Source organism: Magnolia sinica, chromosome 2 (genome assembly GCF_029962835.1).
Source record: "Magnolia sinica isolate HGM2019 chromosome 2, MsV1, whole genome shotgun sequence".
NCBI classification, from domain to species: domain Eukaryota; kingdom Viridiplantae; phylum Streptophyta; class Magnoliopsida; order Magnoliales; family Magnoliaceae; genus Magnolia; species Magnolia sinica.
Window position 1 is genome coordinate 65,712,365 of NC_080574.1, and position 14,500 is coordinate 65,726,864.

Sequence of the window (14,500 nt, forward strand, 5' to 3'; positions counted from 1 at the left end):
CTCCTACATGCAACTCTCTGGTGGGTCTATGTAGACCTGGAGTTATGTCGCTGGGACTACAAGGATACGAATTAGTTGGACATCACACTTGTCATTTTGTATATTTTGGAACAAACATGTATATATTCAGCCTGGTGACGTGATCATACTCTGGGGTTTTATAATCACTCATATACTTTATATATCTACCACAGTCTTCCGCTTGCTTAATTCAATCATCTCTGGAGTATGATATGCTGATTTAGTGTAATCCCATTCATGTTTAATGCACTAATACGGACAACATTTAATCATCATTATCTATATTGCATAAGTGATGTAATGGATCTCAGGAGTTGAGCCTTTGCTCGACCCTCGAAATTTGAGGAGTTATAGTATGACTCATGAACTTGCCAGTATTTTTGACATTGTATAATTTATAGACTTGTATTGTACATTTGGCACCTGCGTTGTGCACACACTTACACCGCCCACTAAGCTTTCTATAAGCTTATGCACAATAGATGCATGCAGGTGACGATAGGACACAGATGAGCTGAGGCAGGAGTGTGCACAGACTTCTGGAGCTTTTGACATTTATCTTGTATTTCCCCTTCATGTATTGTACTCAAAGTTTTTTTCTTATTATAGTGGATATGTGGTGGTAATGTTCTGGTTATTGTTTGTGGGTTATGCTTATGGTTATGCTTCTTATGAAAGAAATTTACACTGAAAATCCTCCTTGTAGGATCCTAGGATCGTGGTGTATGGGCACTAGGAGCCGAGAATAGGGTACTACGGAGGCTGTCAACACTGAATTCAGTGATTGGGAATTTTGTGAGCCCGGTTTCCAAGTTTGGGGCGTGATATGAATGATCTTTCAACTTGGTTCGACGAATCGAGACCCGAAATTGGTACACAACCGAAATCTTAACAGAGTTGAGTCTGATTACTGCTCCAGTAAGAGTATGGACCACTCCAATCGATAATTGTGACTTAAAACCTTAACATACTTAACTATAACATTAGGGTTTGTGAGAATTGAGGGAAATGAAATGGGGTTTCTAAACCTAATGGCTTAAAAATGTAAGAAATGAAAGAAATAGGTAGAAGGATAACTAAGAAACCTCTTAGTGGAGAATCTGACCCGAAATCTTCGAATTTCATTTGTGAAAGACATGAAATCGGGCATAGAGATGAGATCTTACAAGATCCGGCGAGTACGGAGATTGGATGGTGTGATTCGGCACTAGGCCCCACCATTTCTCTCATTCTTCTCTTCTTCTCCTCCTCTTTTTCTCTCATTCTCTTATGGAAAAAGGGGATAAATATGCAATATTTAGGTCTTATCACACCCCCAACCAGCATTTTTCTTCGCTTGAGCAAAACATGCGAAAGATTTTTCAAAAATCCAAGACTAAAAATCTTTTCTAGAAGAATTCATTATGTATATTCATGTATCCTTAAAACAATCCAATATCAGAATTCTAACATATAGGCTTTTAAAAATATTGGTTTAGAACCTTGCAAATTTAATAATAATCCATCATGAGTACCAAATCACTAATCAACTAGTGAAAAATTACAAACATTGAAAACCACAGTGCTCAGTGAAATAGAACTTTACATTAACATAAGATTTAATTCTCTACCTTTATAATAACATCAACAACCACCAAGAGTGAGCAGATCAACTAAAGCATTGAATTGACCTTTATAAATCAGACTTCATTTTTTTTTCACATCAATGACTTTCACATTATTTTCTTCTTTTCATTCTTCTTTTTAGTGTCCTCATTTTATGTAAGTGCTTATACTTAAAGCACAAATAAGATTGTCAAATTTTGTAGTCTCGAATGGATCGCAAGCACTCATGGAGATGTTTTTAGACGACTCATGAAGATTACATAAAGAGTAGATCAATATCCCAAGGAAGACTCATCATTGCAAGCTTTATGTGTCAACCATTAGGTGATATAATGTTAGATTGACCCTAGGTTAGGTGTATTTCACATGGTTCATAATGAACATAATTCTAAGTAAAATACATTGAGGTTACGCCAGCTCAACTTTTGGTTTAGCCAGCTTAACTACCTTCGGCTAACCCAACAGATTTCGGGCAAGTATACAGCAAAATAATGGTATTTCGTGTCAAGTTCAGCCAGCCCAACCTTGGGTTTAGCTAGCCCGAAGTGTTCGGTCAAGTTTTCAGCAACCTTAAATTTTTGGACCTTCGGGAGATTCAGCCAGCCGAACTGGAGGTTCGACAAGCCGAATTTTGGCTTGGGCCAGATGAATTTTTAAAAAATCTTATCCCATGAAATTTGAATGTCATTGGATTAATATCGTTGGAATTCGGCCAGCCGAATCGAAAATCTAGCCAGCCGAATTCCCAAGACCTTTGGCTATAAATATTGAGCTTCGCTCATTCATTTTTATAATGAAAATTGTGAGCAATATACTCTAGTAATGAGAGAAAGTCAAGGCCTTCTTAAGCTATTCACACGGTAAATCTTATTTTAATTTAGCTTATTCTATTCCTTTTTCTCAAGTTAGTTTTATTAATTTTCAATAGAGTAATCCATACTCTACTTGAGAATCAAAGAATTGAATTTGCAGCATTAGGGTTTTTCTTCATTGAAAATACATTAGATCCTTATATATTTTTTTTGCGTTGAACATACATACGCCTTCATCAATAAACTAGGAAAGAAGATCACTGCAATCAAGCTATAGTTACTTCTTTGACTCGACATTAGAAGAGAAGTAATATAATTTCTTTTATTGTCTTTTGGATTTTTCTAAGATAACCCGGAAATCTCAGTGGGTTGTTTTGTGGTGATCCTGTGAAAATCACAAAGTGGGTTTTGTTGTGATAACCCGTGAAAATCACAAGAACTGTATCAGTTTGTTAAGGTGACCCTATGAAAACCTTGAAATAGTGAAAGCCAAAATTATGAGGGTAGCAATTTTGGGAGTGGAGTAGGTGTGGGGTTAAGCACCGAACCACTATAAGTCCTTGTGCATTGTGGTGATTGTTTAATTCTTTATATGCTTTCCTTGTGATTGATTGTCTCTAGCTAAGTTTGATATTTTGATCTCAAAGATATCGTGAAATAAGGTTGTCTTGCCTAAATCTTTTAGGTGAAGATTGTCCTACGAACTATTTGAAATTAAGATTTCAAGACTCTAAGCAATTGAGAGTATTTTTTTTCCTTATTATATCAAAATATTTTGTATTATCTTATTCACCCTCCTCTAAGACATGTATAGCTCATCCTTTTATTTTATTCATTCTTTTCTCTTCTTTTTCTTTTCACAACTTTCTTTATATTTAATTCTTTCTCTTCTTTTCAAAACAATAGGAAGCCCTTTTTGATGTATTCTTCTTCTTCTTCTTCTTCTTCTTCTTCTTTTTTCAAAATAGTCAAGTTCATCAGACTTGGTTCCTTTACACTCTATCAATCATCATGTTATCATATCTAATATCAAACTTAAATCCTAACAATGAAAGTCAGATGTGAATTGTGAAATTCATGCTTCATCAATGTTCACAAATTCCATTAGAAAATTACTAAAAAGAACTCATTTTTAAAATTTCCAAATATACTAGTTTTTAGACTTCGATTTCACATAACCAAGTGCCTTTTTATTCTAATAATTTAGATTACGTCAATTCTCATGAATACACAGAAATCATACTTTAAAAAAAAATTCAGCCCAAAACATAAAATATCAATAATTGAAGAACTTTCCAAAGGAAACCCTACCCTCGACCTAAATAACACATTGTCCTTAATGTTAAAAATAATATGCAATGAAATCGACACGGGCATAATTAAAATTATAACAAGTGGAGGGTAGAGAGTACCCAAGACAACGAATATGCGAAAGCTCTTAAATTCCTCCAAGTCAGTGCGACAAATAAAAACAAATTCCTATATTAATAAAAGCAAACTAATCCTACAAAAGCAACTAAGAAACTAAATCTAAATGATCTCGATCAGACTAGGAAATCAATCCTAAAATGGATTCTTCATCTTAAGGAAAATATCTTAATAGATTTCTCAGTAAATTTTTAAGACATGTTTTGAAGTTCACATGGGTGTCTTTAACCAATGAGGGCCAATCACACTGTAAAACTTTAGCAAAGGTCTTAGAAAATTATTCACCCCATTCATCATAAAAGGAGATTAAATTGGCATGTTCATAATCTGGAACATATCTCCTTACACTTTTATCTATATAATGGTTAGGCAAATATGGATCTTCTTAGAGACAATCGTTCACTTCAATTAGACAAAACCAAAGTGGATGGTACACATCAATCAATTGTTTTTCTAGTAATGGTATTGTATCCATGGAATCCGGAGGTTTGAGCTTCGGATCAATCTTCGGTTCCTCCACTTTTGAGTATAATAGTTCAACATTGGTAGAAGGAAGCTCTTTAAAACAATTTCTCTCTCGGCTAGTGTTAGTCATTAGGATGGAATCTTGTAAGACATTCACTATTTCTCTAATCTTGCCATCATCTGAATCCGCGAAGTGTGTCAAGAAAACTTCTGAAGGTTTAGGAATTTCGGTCGAAAGGGGCTCCTCTTCCACGAACGTATCAATCAGGTTAACCGTGTGGATCTCATCCTTGTCCTCTTACTGTTTTCACAAATTAAACATATTCAATTTTAATGTCATTTTCCTAAAGGATAACTTCATAACTCTATTATGACAATTGATCAATGCATTTGAAGTAACCAGCAATGGATGTCCTAGGATGACAAGTGTTCACTCCCCAAGTATAGGGTTGTGATGTAACAATAAACTCGGTGAGACCGAGGTCGAATCCCAAGGGACTGATACCTGTATGTAATCTGAAACTAAATAGAACTAGAACTAGACTAAGATGTAATCTAAATCAAGTGAATATGAGGGAATAATTATGAATAGATTAATTAAAAATTAATAAAAATAAAGGTGGGAACTAGGATGCTAATGATCCACTTGTAGCAATTGGGAAGTTACCTTGTATTGATTCAAGGACACAACTGGAATCAGAGTCCCATCCTATCCAGTTGGTAAGAAGAGATTTGTCAGATCTCTGAATGTCTCATGGATCTAATCATCAACAAATACGATTGGTGTAGATTTGGAAGTGATTCCATCACCTAACCATGCCCAGAAGACTATGGCAAACAACAGCAATTTACCAATACCACAGCCAATCACAAGAGAATTGTGAAAGTTAGGAAGGGGTTCCGTCACCCAACCATGCCAAGGAGACAATGGTGAACAACAGAGCCTCCTAAGTTCACAATCTCATAATGAAAAGAACATACTCAAAGCTATTGCAGATCTACTGTAATTTGAGTCACAATAAACCATTAAAAACTAAAAGTATTCCTTAATAATCAAACTAAAATCCACAAGAGTTCAATAACCATGAATAAAAGCAAAGCTAACAACCCAATCACACTATAAGCTTCACCTCTTAGCCCTAGCTAAGAGGTTTAGCCTATCATAATCATGATCAGACTAAAGTCTCATAAAAGCATTAAAAGAAGAAGAAAAACTAAAAGGGAAGAAAGAAGAAGATCTTGGCCGAACACTTTGCCTCCACGGTTGTCCACTCTCCACAGTCCAAGAGATCCCTCTCTCCTGTGCTTCACGTCCAGCCCAAAAATCATACTTCTCACATTCTCTCTCTATTTTATAGGTGCTAGGGGCGGTGGAATTGGTTACACAGCAAGAGTCGATAGAACCGACACTATTTCCACAGTTTGCAGCGGAACCGAACTGCGCATGCAGCAAAAACGCATGGACAGTTGCATTTGGCCTGATTTTTAGGACAGTGCACGGCTTCACGTTGTAGCCTAGCTCCATGACTAGGGTCGTTTCTTGCTTAACCTTCATCTGGATGGTCTAGATCAGCCATCTAAACAACGGTGGTGGTCCACTACTTCCCAGATCGTCTGGAATTTGCGGGCGCGCTCCGTGCGCACAGCAGCTGCACGGAAGGAAAATGAAAACTTCCATTTCCATGGATGAGGTCGGTGGGGTCCACTTATACTAACTTTATGGTGCATCAAATCTAGTATTAGAGCTTCTGTATTCATGCCTGATCACGGGCTCAAATTTGGAGTGAATCTGTTATTCATATGGGCCACACCATCAATAGACGCAGCAGCATTTTCCTTACTACTGCAGTCTTGAACGTGTGCATGGAAGCTTGGAATCGCTCAGGTTGCGGTCGAATTTATCTTCTGAGTGCATTGGATGGTTCGGATCATGAAAAAGGATGATGGATGGGGCCCACTGGCAAAACCCAATCGCAAGCACGTCCGTCACTGGACGTTTTTGGCACTATTTGGATGTTTTGTACAAAAAATAGGTGGGGCCCACTTCTGATGGTATTTTCGGAGATCTGCTCCGTTCATCCTCTTCTTAGTAACGTGTAAGCCCATGAGTCAAAGTATGAAGTAGATCTGAACACTAGGTGGGCCACACCATCCACATGTGATGAGTCACTACCCATCGTTGAAGCAAGCCAATTCTCAGTTACGTGCATGGATATGGAGTTCATTATATTTACAAATTTGCCACTCTCCCTTTTAGAAACGTCTATCGTTCGTTTCTCCCTACTGTATCATCCAAAAGAAGTGAAATTTGACGGGTATCCACCGTTTTTCATGCTCTTTCCATCGGTTCAGTTTGGGTCCTGATCTCCCAAGGATGTCCAAGATGCTTTCTTAATGGTTATTATCTGATCTTATCCATCGGGTCACTTACACACTGATCCAAGGGCTGAATTTTAACGTGTACTGTTAATTTGTGGTCCCTTGGCCATGTATGAAGTTTCGAGCCGAACGGAAGGTGGGAACCCCATGATCTTGCATTCTGGACATATTTTGGGCTACTTGAGCTTCAGTTTCCTGATTTTCTCGGATCTCTAGCATGTAAATCTGTCGATCTCAGTCCCCTGTAGTCTCGTCCATTGCCTTGGTAATTCTTGAGCGTTAAATCCATGCTTTTAACATCCTTTTCGGTCCAGGCTCGTAAATACACCTTGCACCAAAAAAAAGATTAAAGCAGGGCATTAAGCATTATCATGTACGTAAAATCAGGTAATAATTAAGGTCTAACATGCAATATTTGACCCTCAACAACAAGGATATGAGTGCTAGTATTCATAACTAGTTGTGTGTCTAAGATGATAAAATCTACTAGAAAGTAAGACTTGTCGATTTGGACTAACACATCTTTCACCACCCCTCTCGATATCCTAACTAAGCGATTAGCTAGTTGTAAGGTTATCTTGGTGGGTTTTAATTCACTAAGGTCTAGTTGTTCATAACTGAATATGGTATAAAATTGACACTTAACACAAGATTGAAAAGCGCTTTTTTGATTTGGAAGTTACCTATGATCGAAGAGATCATAGTACTTCTGGGATCCTTACATTTTGGGGGATTGTTTTATTTAATGATTGCACTCACCTACTGTCACGCCCCAAACTCAGAAACCGGGCTCACAAAATTCCCGATTGCCGAATCCGGTGTCGACAGCCTCCGTAGTACCCCATTCTCGGCTTCGAGCATCCATACGCTAGATTCCGATCCTGGGATCCTACAAGGAGGATTTTTCAATGTACATTTACTCGTAATAAGCATAACCACAAGTTTACCCAAATCACAAAGGCAAAATTATCATCACATATCCACTGAAATAAACATTTGAATACAATGTTGAAAGGGAAATACATATGTCAAAATCAAAGCTCCAGAATCAGCTACATGCTCCAAGCTCTACGCTGTTGCAACCTAACATCACCTGGACGCATCTATCGTGCATAAGCTTATAAAAAGCTTAGAGGGTGGTGTAAGTGTGTGCACAAGGTAAGTGCCAAGTATTCAATATAATGCCATAATCATACAATATCGGAAATACTGGTAAGATCATGAATCATACGATATCAGAGTAAGTGAAATACTGACAAGTCCATGAGTCAAACAATATTAGAGTACGTAATGCGATTCGACTATGTAAATGAGGAATCATAGAGAGCTAAATATCAGATGCCGAGGATGCAATGTGATATACAATTCCTAATGAGTTCATGAATATTGTCAGCCGCATCTAGACCATATAAATGCAGAAACACAATAACCCAAAAAGTCATATGCCATAGATGTAATGCAATATGCGGTGCGAATGGGATGACCATGCTGGAGTGTGAAGTTGGGATGATAGTACATAGTATCGCAAGCTATGGGGTCCATCACAAGGGACTTCTATCCAAACTAGTCCCATACCTAAATTTGGATAGTCAGAGTCAATGTGGTAAACTCCTAATCTCAGGTTAGTCGCACTCCCCAACCGAAATCCTGGCCATTACAAAGGTACACGTAACAAAAAGTTACACACCACCAGCCCGAGTGGATAGTGAATGATGAATGAATGAGTATGCAACACCTGCTTAATAAGTCCACATATCTGTGCTATACATCTTTGGGATCATCACCAGGGTTTAGTATACTCTACATCACCTGCCGCCCCATCAAGCGCACAACTGGGTAAGTGGAAGAGACCTCACCATTTACCTCCCAATATCAGGCCCGGCTCATCGATAATTAACCCATTCCTCAAGCTGGTCAGACTTAGCCTAACATTGCCTACTCCCTCAGGCGGGTAAGGCCACACCCCCTCCCAACTGACCACAACACAGTGGGAGATGCAACCTACTAAAAAACGGCCCTCATGCACTCATATATATTCACTCGGTATAGATGTTGGGGCGTCCTCTAGTATTAAGAGGGTTTAGAGATTTTCACCCAGGGCCATCTATGGCAGCCCGATGCTAATAACAGATTTTTGGTGTCCCATTTGGCCATCCACGATATGCCTGTGGAGGCTACGACCCTGATGTCACTAGGGTGTACAGTAATTACAACACACAATGTAAGATGCATGAGTCATATAATTCAGTCATGTATTAATCTTGCGCATACCATGTGCTCATGCGAGATAACCTCCACCTATAATGGAGTCTCATAACAACTTGCCTAATGACATATGCAATAGTCAACCACATCTCATAACAAACATGCAGATGATGTGTATGGGCATGTATCATGATGCTATGCCGTCACATACTCATAAACGGTATCAATAACTGACATCTACAATCGACCTCAATAATGTGGACATTTAACCAACATTGCTCCCAAGGAATGACCCACATAGAGCCTAACATAAATGGACCCATGGCCTTACACAAGGGCCAAATATCCGACACCATGGGCCTCACTCAAGAGCTTAATACACATCACGATGGGCCTAACATACATCATAATGGGCTCTATCGCCTGACCCTCAAATGCATCACAATGGGCCTCATCACATAGGCCTCATATACATCACATTGGGCCTTAAACACGGGTTGAATACACATCACAATGAGCCTCAAATGTGGGCCGCATATACATCACATTGGGCCTCAAACACGGGCCAAATGCACATCACAATGGGCCTCAAATACGGAACACATATATATCACATTGGGCCTCGACAATCAGCCTCAACAATCGGAATCAGCCTCGATAATTGACCTTGACAATCAGCCTATATAATCGGCCTCAACAATCGGAATCGGCCTCGACAATCGGAATCGGTATCAATAATCGAAATCGGCCTCGACAATCATAATCGGCCTCGACAATCGGAATCAGAATCGGCCTTAACAATTGGCCTCGACAATTGGAATCGGCCTCGACAATTGGAATCGGCCTCGACAATCGGAATTAATATCGATAATCAGAATCGGAATCAACCTCAACAATCGACCTCGACAATTGAAATCGGAATCAGCCTCAACAGTTGGCCTCGACAATCAAAATTAGCCTTAACAATCGAAATCAGTATCGACAATTGGAATCGACCTCGATAATCGGCCTCAACAATTGAAATCAACCTCGACAATCGGAATTGGTATCCACAATCGGAATCAACCTTGACAATCGAAATTGGTATTGACAATCAGAATCGGCCTCGATAATCAGAATCAGAATCGGCCTCAACAATCAGCCTTGATAATCGAAATCAGTATCGACAATTGGAATTAACCTCGACAATCAGAATTAGTAATTAGCCTCTACGCAAGGCGGGATCCATCGATGGACAGCCGATAATGGACTAAGAAATATCCATGGGGCCCAATCGTTTGAGGTATCCTGTGAGATCTGTATCCTAGCCTGTATCATTTTGTAGGCTTTCTCGGTCCTCCCAGTCAAATTTTGGCAATCTGTGATTTATTATCAGCATTGCACGTGATCCTGAGTTGTGCCCCATATATCAGAGTCAGCTCAACACAAAAATTGTATCCTTGCAATCGCGTCGTCGCCGCGGTTCCGACGCCGCATCTCGCGCGCTGAAGTGATACCCTAGCCAGGAGATGTGGGCCCACGTTCAATTCGAGGAAAAATGTCACGCATTGCAATCCCTAGAGAACATCACATCAATCAAGTACACATTACTCCCATCACTCACACCCATCCCCAAGTACAATCACCCTCCCCAAAGTTAACTTTCTTTTACAACAAAGTACACCCATCCATCACTCACCATCCCTCTCTCCCATCACTTGTCTCCCATCATCTCTCTCTCTCTCTCTCATTCTCTCTTTCCATTTTTCAAGTAACTCCATGAGAAGTGGATGTTCAAGTTTCCATGAGAGAAGCTAGTGTGGCCCACCTTCCTACCAGCCATCCCCACCATCCAAAGTCCATCTCGACCGTTGAATTGCACCCCTTGGAGCTCTAGAACCCATTGGTGGAAGAAGAAAGAGGAGATCAAAGGTGGGTATTCATACTGCCTCTTCGTTTGATTTAGGGCCCACATATGGTTGGACCCATCTTGATGTACGTGTGTGATCATATGAGGGGCCCATAGTGGCGGGGTCCCTCCACTACTCCGACCTCCCTCTCTCTCTTTTGATGTGTGTGGCCCACCCTGATGCACCCCCCACCATGAAGTATCTATTATATCCATGCCATCCATATGTTGGCTCACCTTGCTAGACTGTCCAGCGGCAGGCCCGCTAGCCTATCTTTCTGGATAGGCCTAGATGAAGAGAAACCACAAATATCTGCTTGATCTAAACCGTGGTGGGCCACCACGTGGGACCCACCAAATGTCCTTGTTTCATCCAGGCCGTCTATCTATTGCTGGACATGGGGCCACTTTAGTGGCATGCCCTATCCAGACCGTCCACCTGCTGGGAGTCCAGCACCCCTGGACGGAGTGAAAACACAAATATCAATTTGATCCAAAAAAAATTCTGGTGGGCCACTCGTGTGGACCTCACCTTGATGTATGGATCTGATCCCCACTATCTATTCAATTTCCCTGCTCAGTTTAGGCGTTAAGCCAAAAAATGAAGCTACTCTGAATCTCTAGCAGGCCATATTGTGGAAACTAGTGGTTTTGACTGATATTAATTGTTTGGGCCCGTTATGATGTTTTTATGCACCGAAACATATTCGATATGGGGCTTGTTAAACCTGTCCTGAGTTTAGAAATCCAATCAATGGAGTGGATTCTCCTGATGTGGGTCCCACCTATGAAAAACTGAGAGAAAAAAAGAAGAGAAGTTGACGCTGTTGCTGTCAACGTCTAGAGGACATTGTAGCAAGCAGCGTCTTGTTATTTGTAATAATGGGCAGGGTCAGTGGGCCCCACCTTAGGCCCTACCATGATGCGTTTTGATCATCAACACCATGCATTTGATGGGTCCCCTTTAACCATCGGGTCACCCCAAAAATCAGCCGTACATGGGTCTCAGGTGGTCCACACCACCAAAGTAGCAAGGGATTGAACGTCTACCATTGAAACCCCTTTTTGGGTCATAGAAGTTTTGGACCTATATGAAATTTGTTTTTTTTACTTATTAATACAGGTCTTTGTGACCTTATGAATAGATTGAATGAAAAATCAACGTTATGGTGGGCCCCACATGGGACCCACCTACCGTGGAAACGGATTGGCTAGTTTACCACACACCAGCTTTATAGCTGCTGCAATGACGTTAGCAGTCCTGTGGGCCCCTGATCATGAGGCATATGCTATATCTCAACCGCCCATTGTATGGTCGGTAGCAAGTTTTGTGGGTTTGATTATAAGGTCTGTGTTACATCTAAACTGTCCACCCACCATAGGGCCCACGTGAGGTATTTATTTCCTCCACACCGTCCAAACAATGCTAATTTACATAGACAATGTTTGGACAGTGCCGGTCATCATTAGTTAGCCATGTGCCCCATAAAATGATAGTGCACAGTGATACACATGTTACACCTACAACCATTGAAATGATTTTTGGCATGGTCCAAGTCCACTTGAGGCCCGTTATGATATGTTTGGGGCCCATGGTTGTGGCTTGTTATGATGTATATGAGGCTCAATGGTGCAACTCATTGATGTGGCTGACTTGATGTATATGAGGCCCATTGGTGCGGCCCATTGACGTGGCCCAATGAGATGTACTTTCGGCCCAAATGATGAGGCCTATTGTGATGTATTTATAGCCCATATGATGTGTCCAATTACGACGTATTTGAGGCCCATGGGTTCTGGCCCGTTGTGATGTATTTGTGGCCCATTTGGTCAGGCCCATTGCGATGTATTTATGGCCTTTGATGAGGCCCATCGTGATGTATTTCTAGCCCATATGATGAGGCCCATTGTGATGTATTTTTGACCCATATGATGAGGCCCATTATGATGTATTTTCGGCCCATATGATGTGGCCCATTATGATGTATTTGAGGCCCATGGGTTGTGGCTCGTTGTGATGTATTTATGGCCCATTTTGTAATGACCCAAAAAATTTCGTGCAAAGACCAGAGTACTACCTCAAATTTTTTAGAAGTTTAATGTGGGTTATTTAGCGCTAAACTCGATTGCTTATGAAATTAGCATCAATCACTTTAAATTTGATCTGCAGGACTCAAACCTGTAGAATCGTTAACACTATATTACCCTGAAATCTAGGATTCAACGTTAAATCTAGTTGCTCTTGGGAGTACTTAGAAAATTTGTATCGGACCTGGATCGCGCGTCGAAAGTCCGATAGTGCTGATCTTAGACAATTATGATCACCTGGTTGGGCTTGACCATCACCTCAAAAATCAAGTCCAGATGATGTACTAGGTCGATTTGTTTGAGTCCGGAGTAAAGAGTGTGAGAAAGCTGAGAAATTAAATATGAATTTATGAAATCTGAGTCGTGTCGCTTGCGCGCCGATTCTAAGCTTTCTGACCGTTGGATTTTGACCCAATTTCACCCTCGGATCAGGAAAGATGGCCCTGGCAATCTGTAGTGCTTGTGAACCTGATCGAGTTTCGGTGACCGTTGATTTGAGATTGGTCCGCCACGGCTGATCTGTAAATTCGATCGGTACAAAAACTCAGCCTGACCTAAATCCATAGTCAGTGAGCTTAAGTCCGACCATACGTGGAAAAAGGACCGCCAGAAGTGCTCCATTGGACCAATATAGACCTGATTTGGTTATAACCTAAGTATACCTTGGCCCTGGGGCTATTTTCATCCATTTTAGGCCTATATATAGACCTTAAAACCCTCACTCTCAATTTCATACGAATTTTCAAACCCTAGCTAAGAGAGAGAGGAAGAGAGAGAGAAAGTGAGAGAGAAGTTGGTGAATCACCTTGAGATTCCTCCTTGTTACTCTACATCCCTAAACCATCACTTTTGAATTGTTATTCCGGCGATTCTAAGTTCATTCTTGGGTAAGTCAATCAAACCCTAGTCTGTTTTAGAGCTTAGAATAGTCTAAGTGTTGATGTAGCTCATTTCTATTCATGCCTTTGGTTATCTAGTCGTCGTTGACGAAGACTTATTGTCTGAATCAGATCTGTGCGCATTTTCTGGTTTAAGGTGCGGACTATATTCGTATAGGTTATGGTTTTCAAGGCTTTCAATGTCGGTTAATGGTTTATTATTATTGTGGGTGTAATTTCACATGCTAAATGCGATGTTTATATTGCGTTCCTGATATATATGAGATATATTGAGATTTGTGTATTCCATGTACATGTAGAAAGTATCGTATATGTATGAAATACGAACATGTGTTTACCATGATTAATAGTCATGTATTTGTGTTAGTTGTATGTGTATTAACTCCTTGGCAAAAGGAATTGTCCAAATGTGTGTTATCACCAACATACGTCATGTATGTTAAAATATGTAGTTTAAGTGTTTGTAGAAATGTCTGAATGATCTGGCATGTCAGATATTATTCTATTTATGGGTGTTGAGAAGAGAGTCTCAACTATCCTATGGGTGAGTATGATTTCTCACATGCAATTTACATTCTTTGTTGGTTAAATTCAAGCGTTTCTTATGTGTAAATTCATGTTAAGTTGATATTCTTCAAATGGTCACATACTGTATGATTAGAATTGTTGTTCCATTACTGTTCTAAATTGTTAATATGAATATCTGTTAT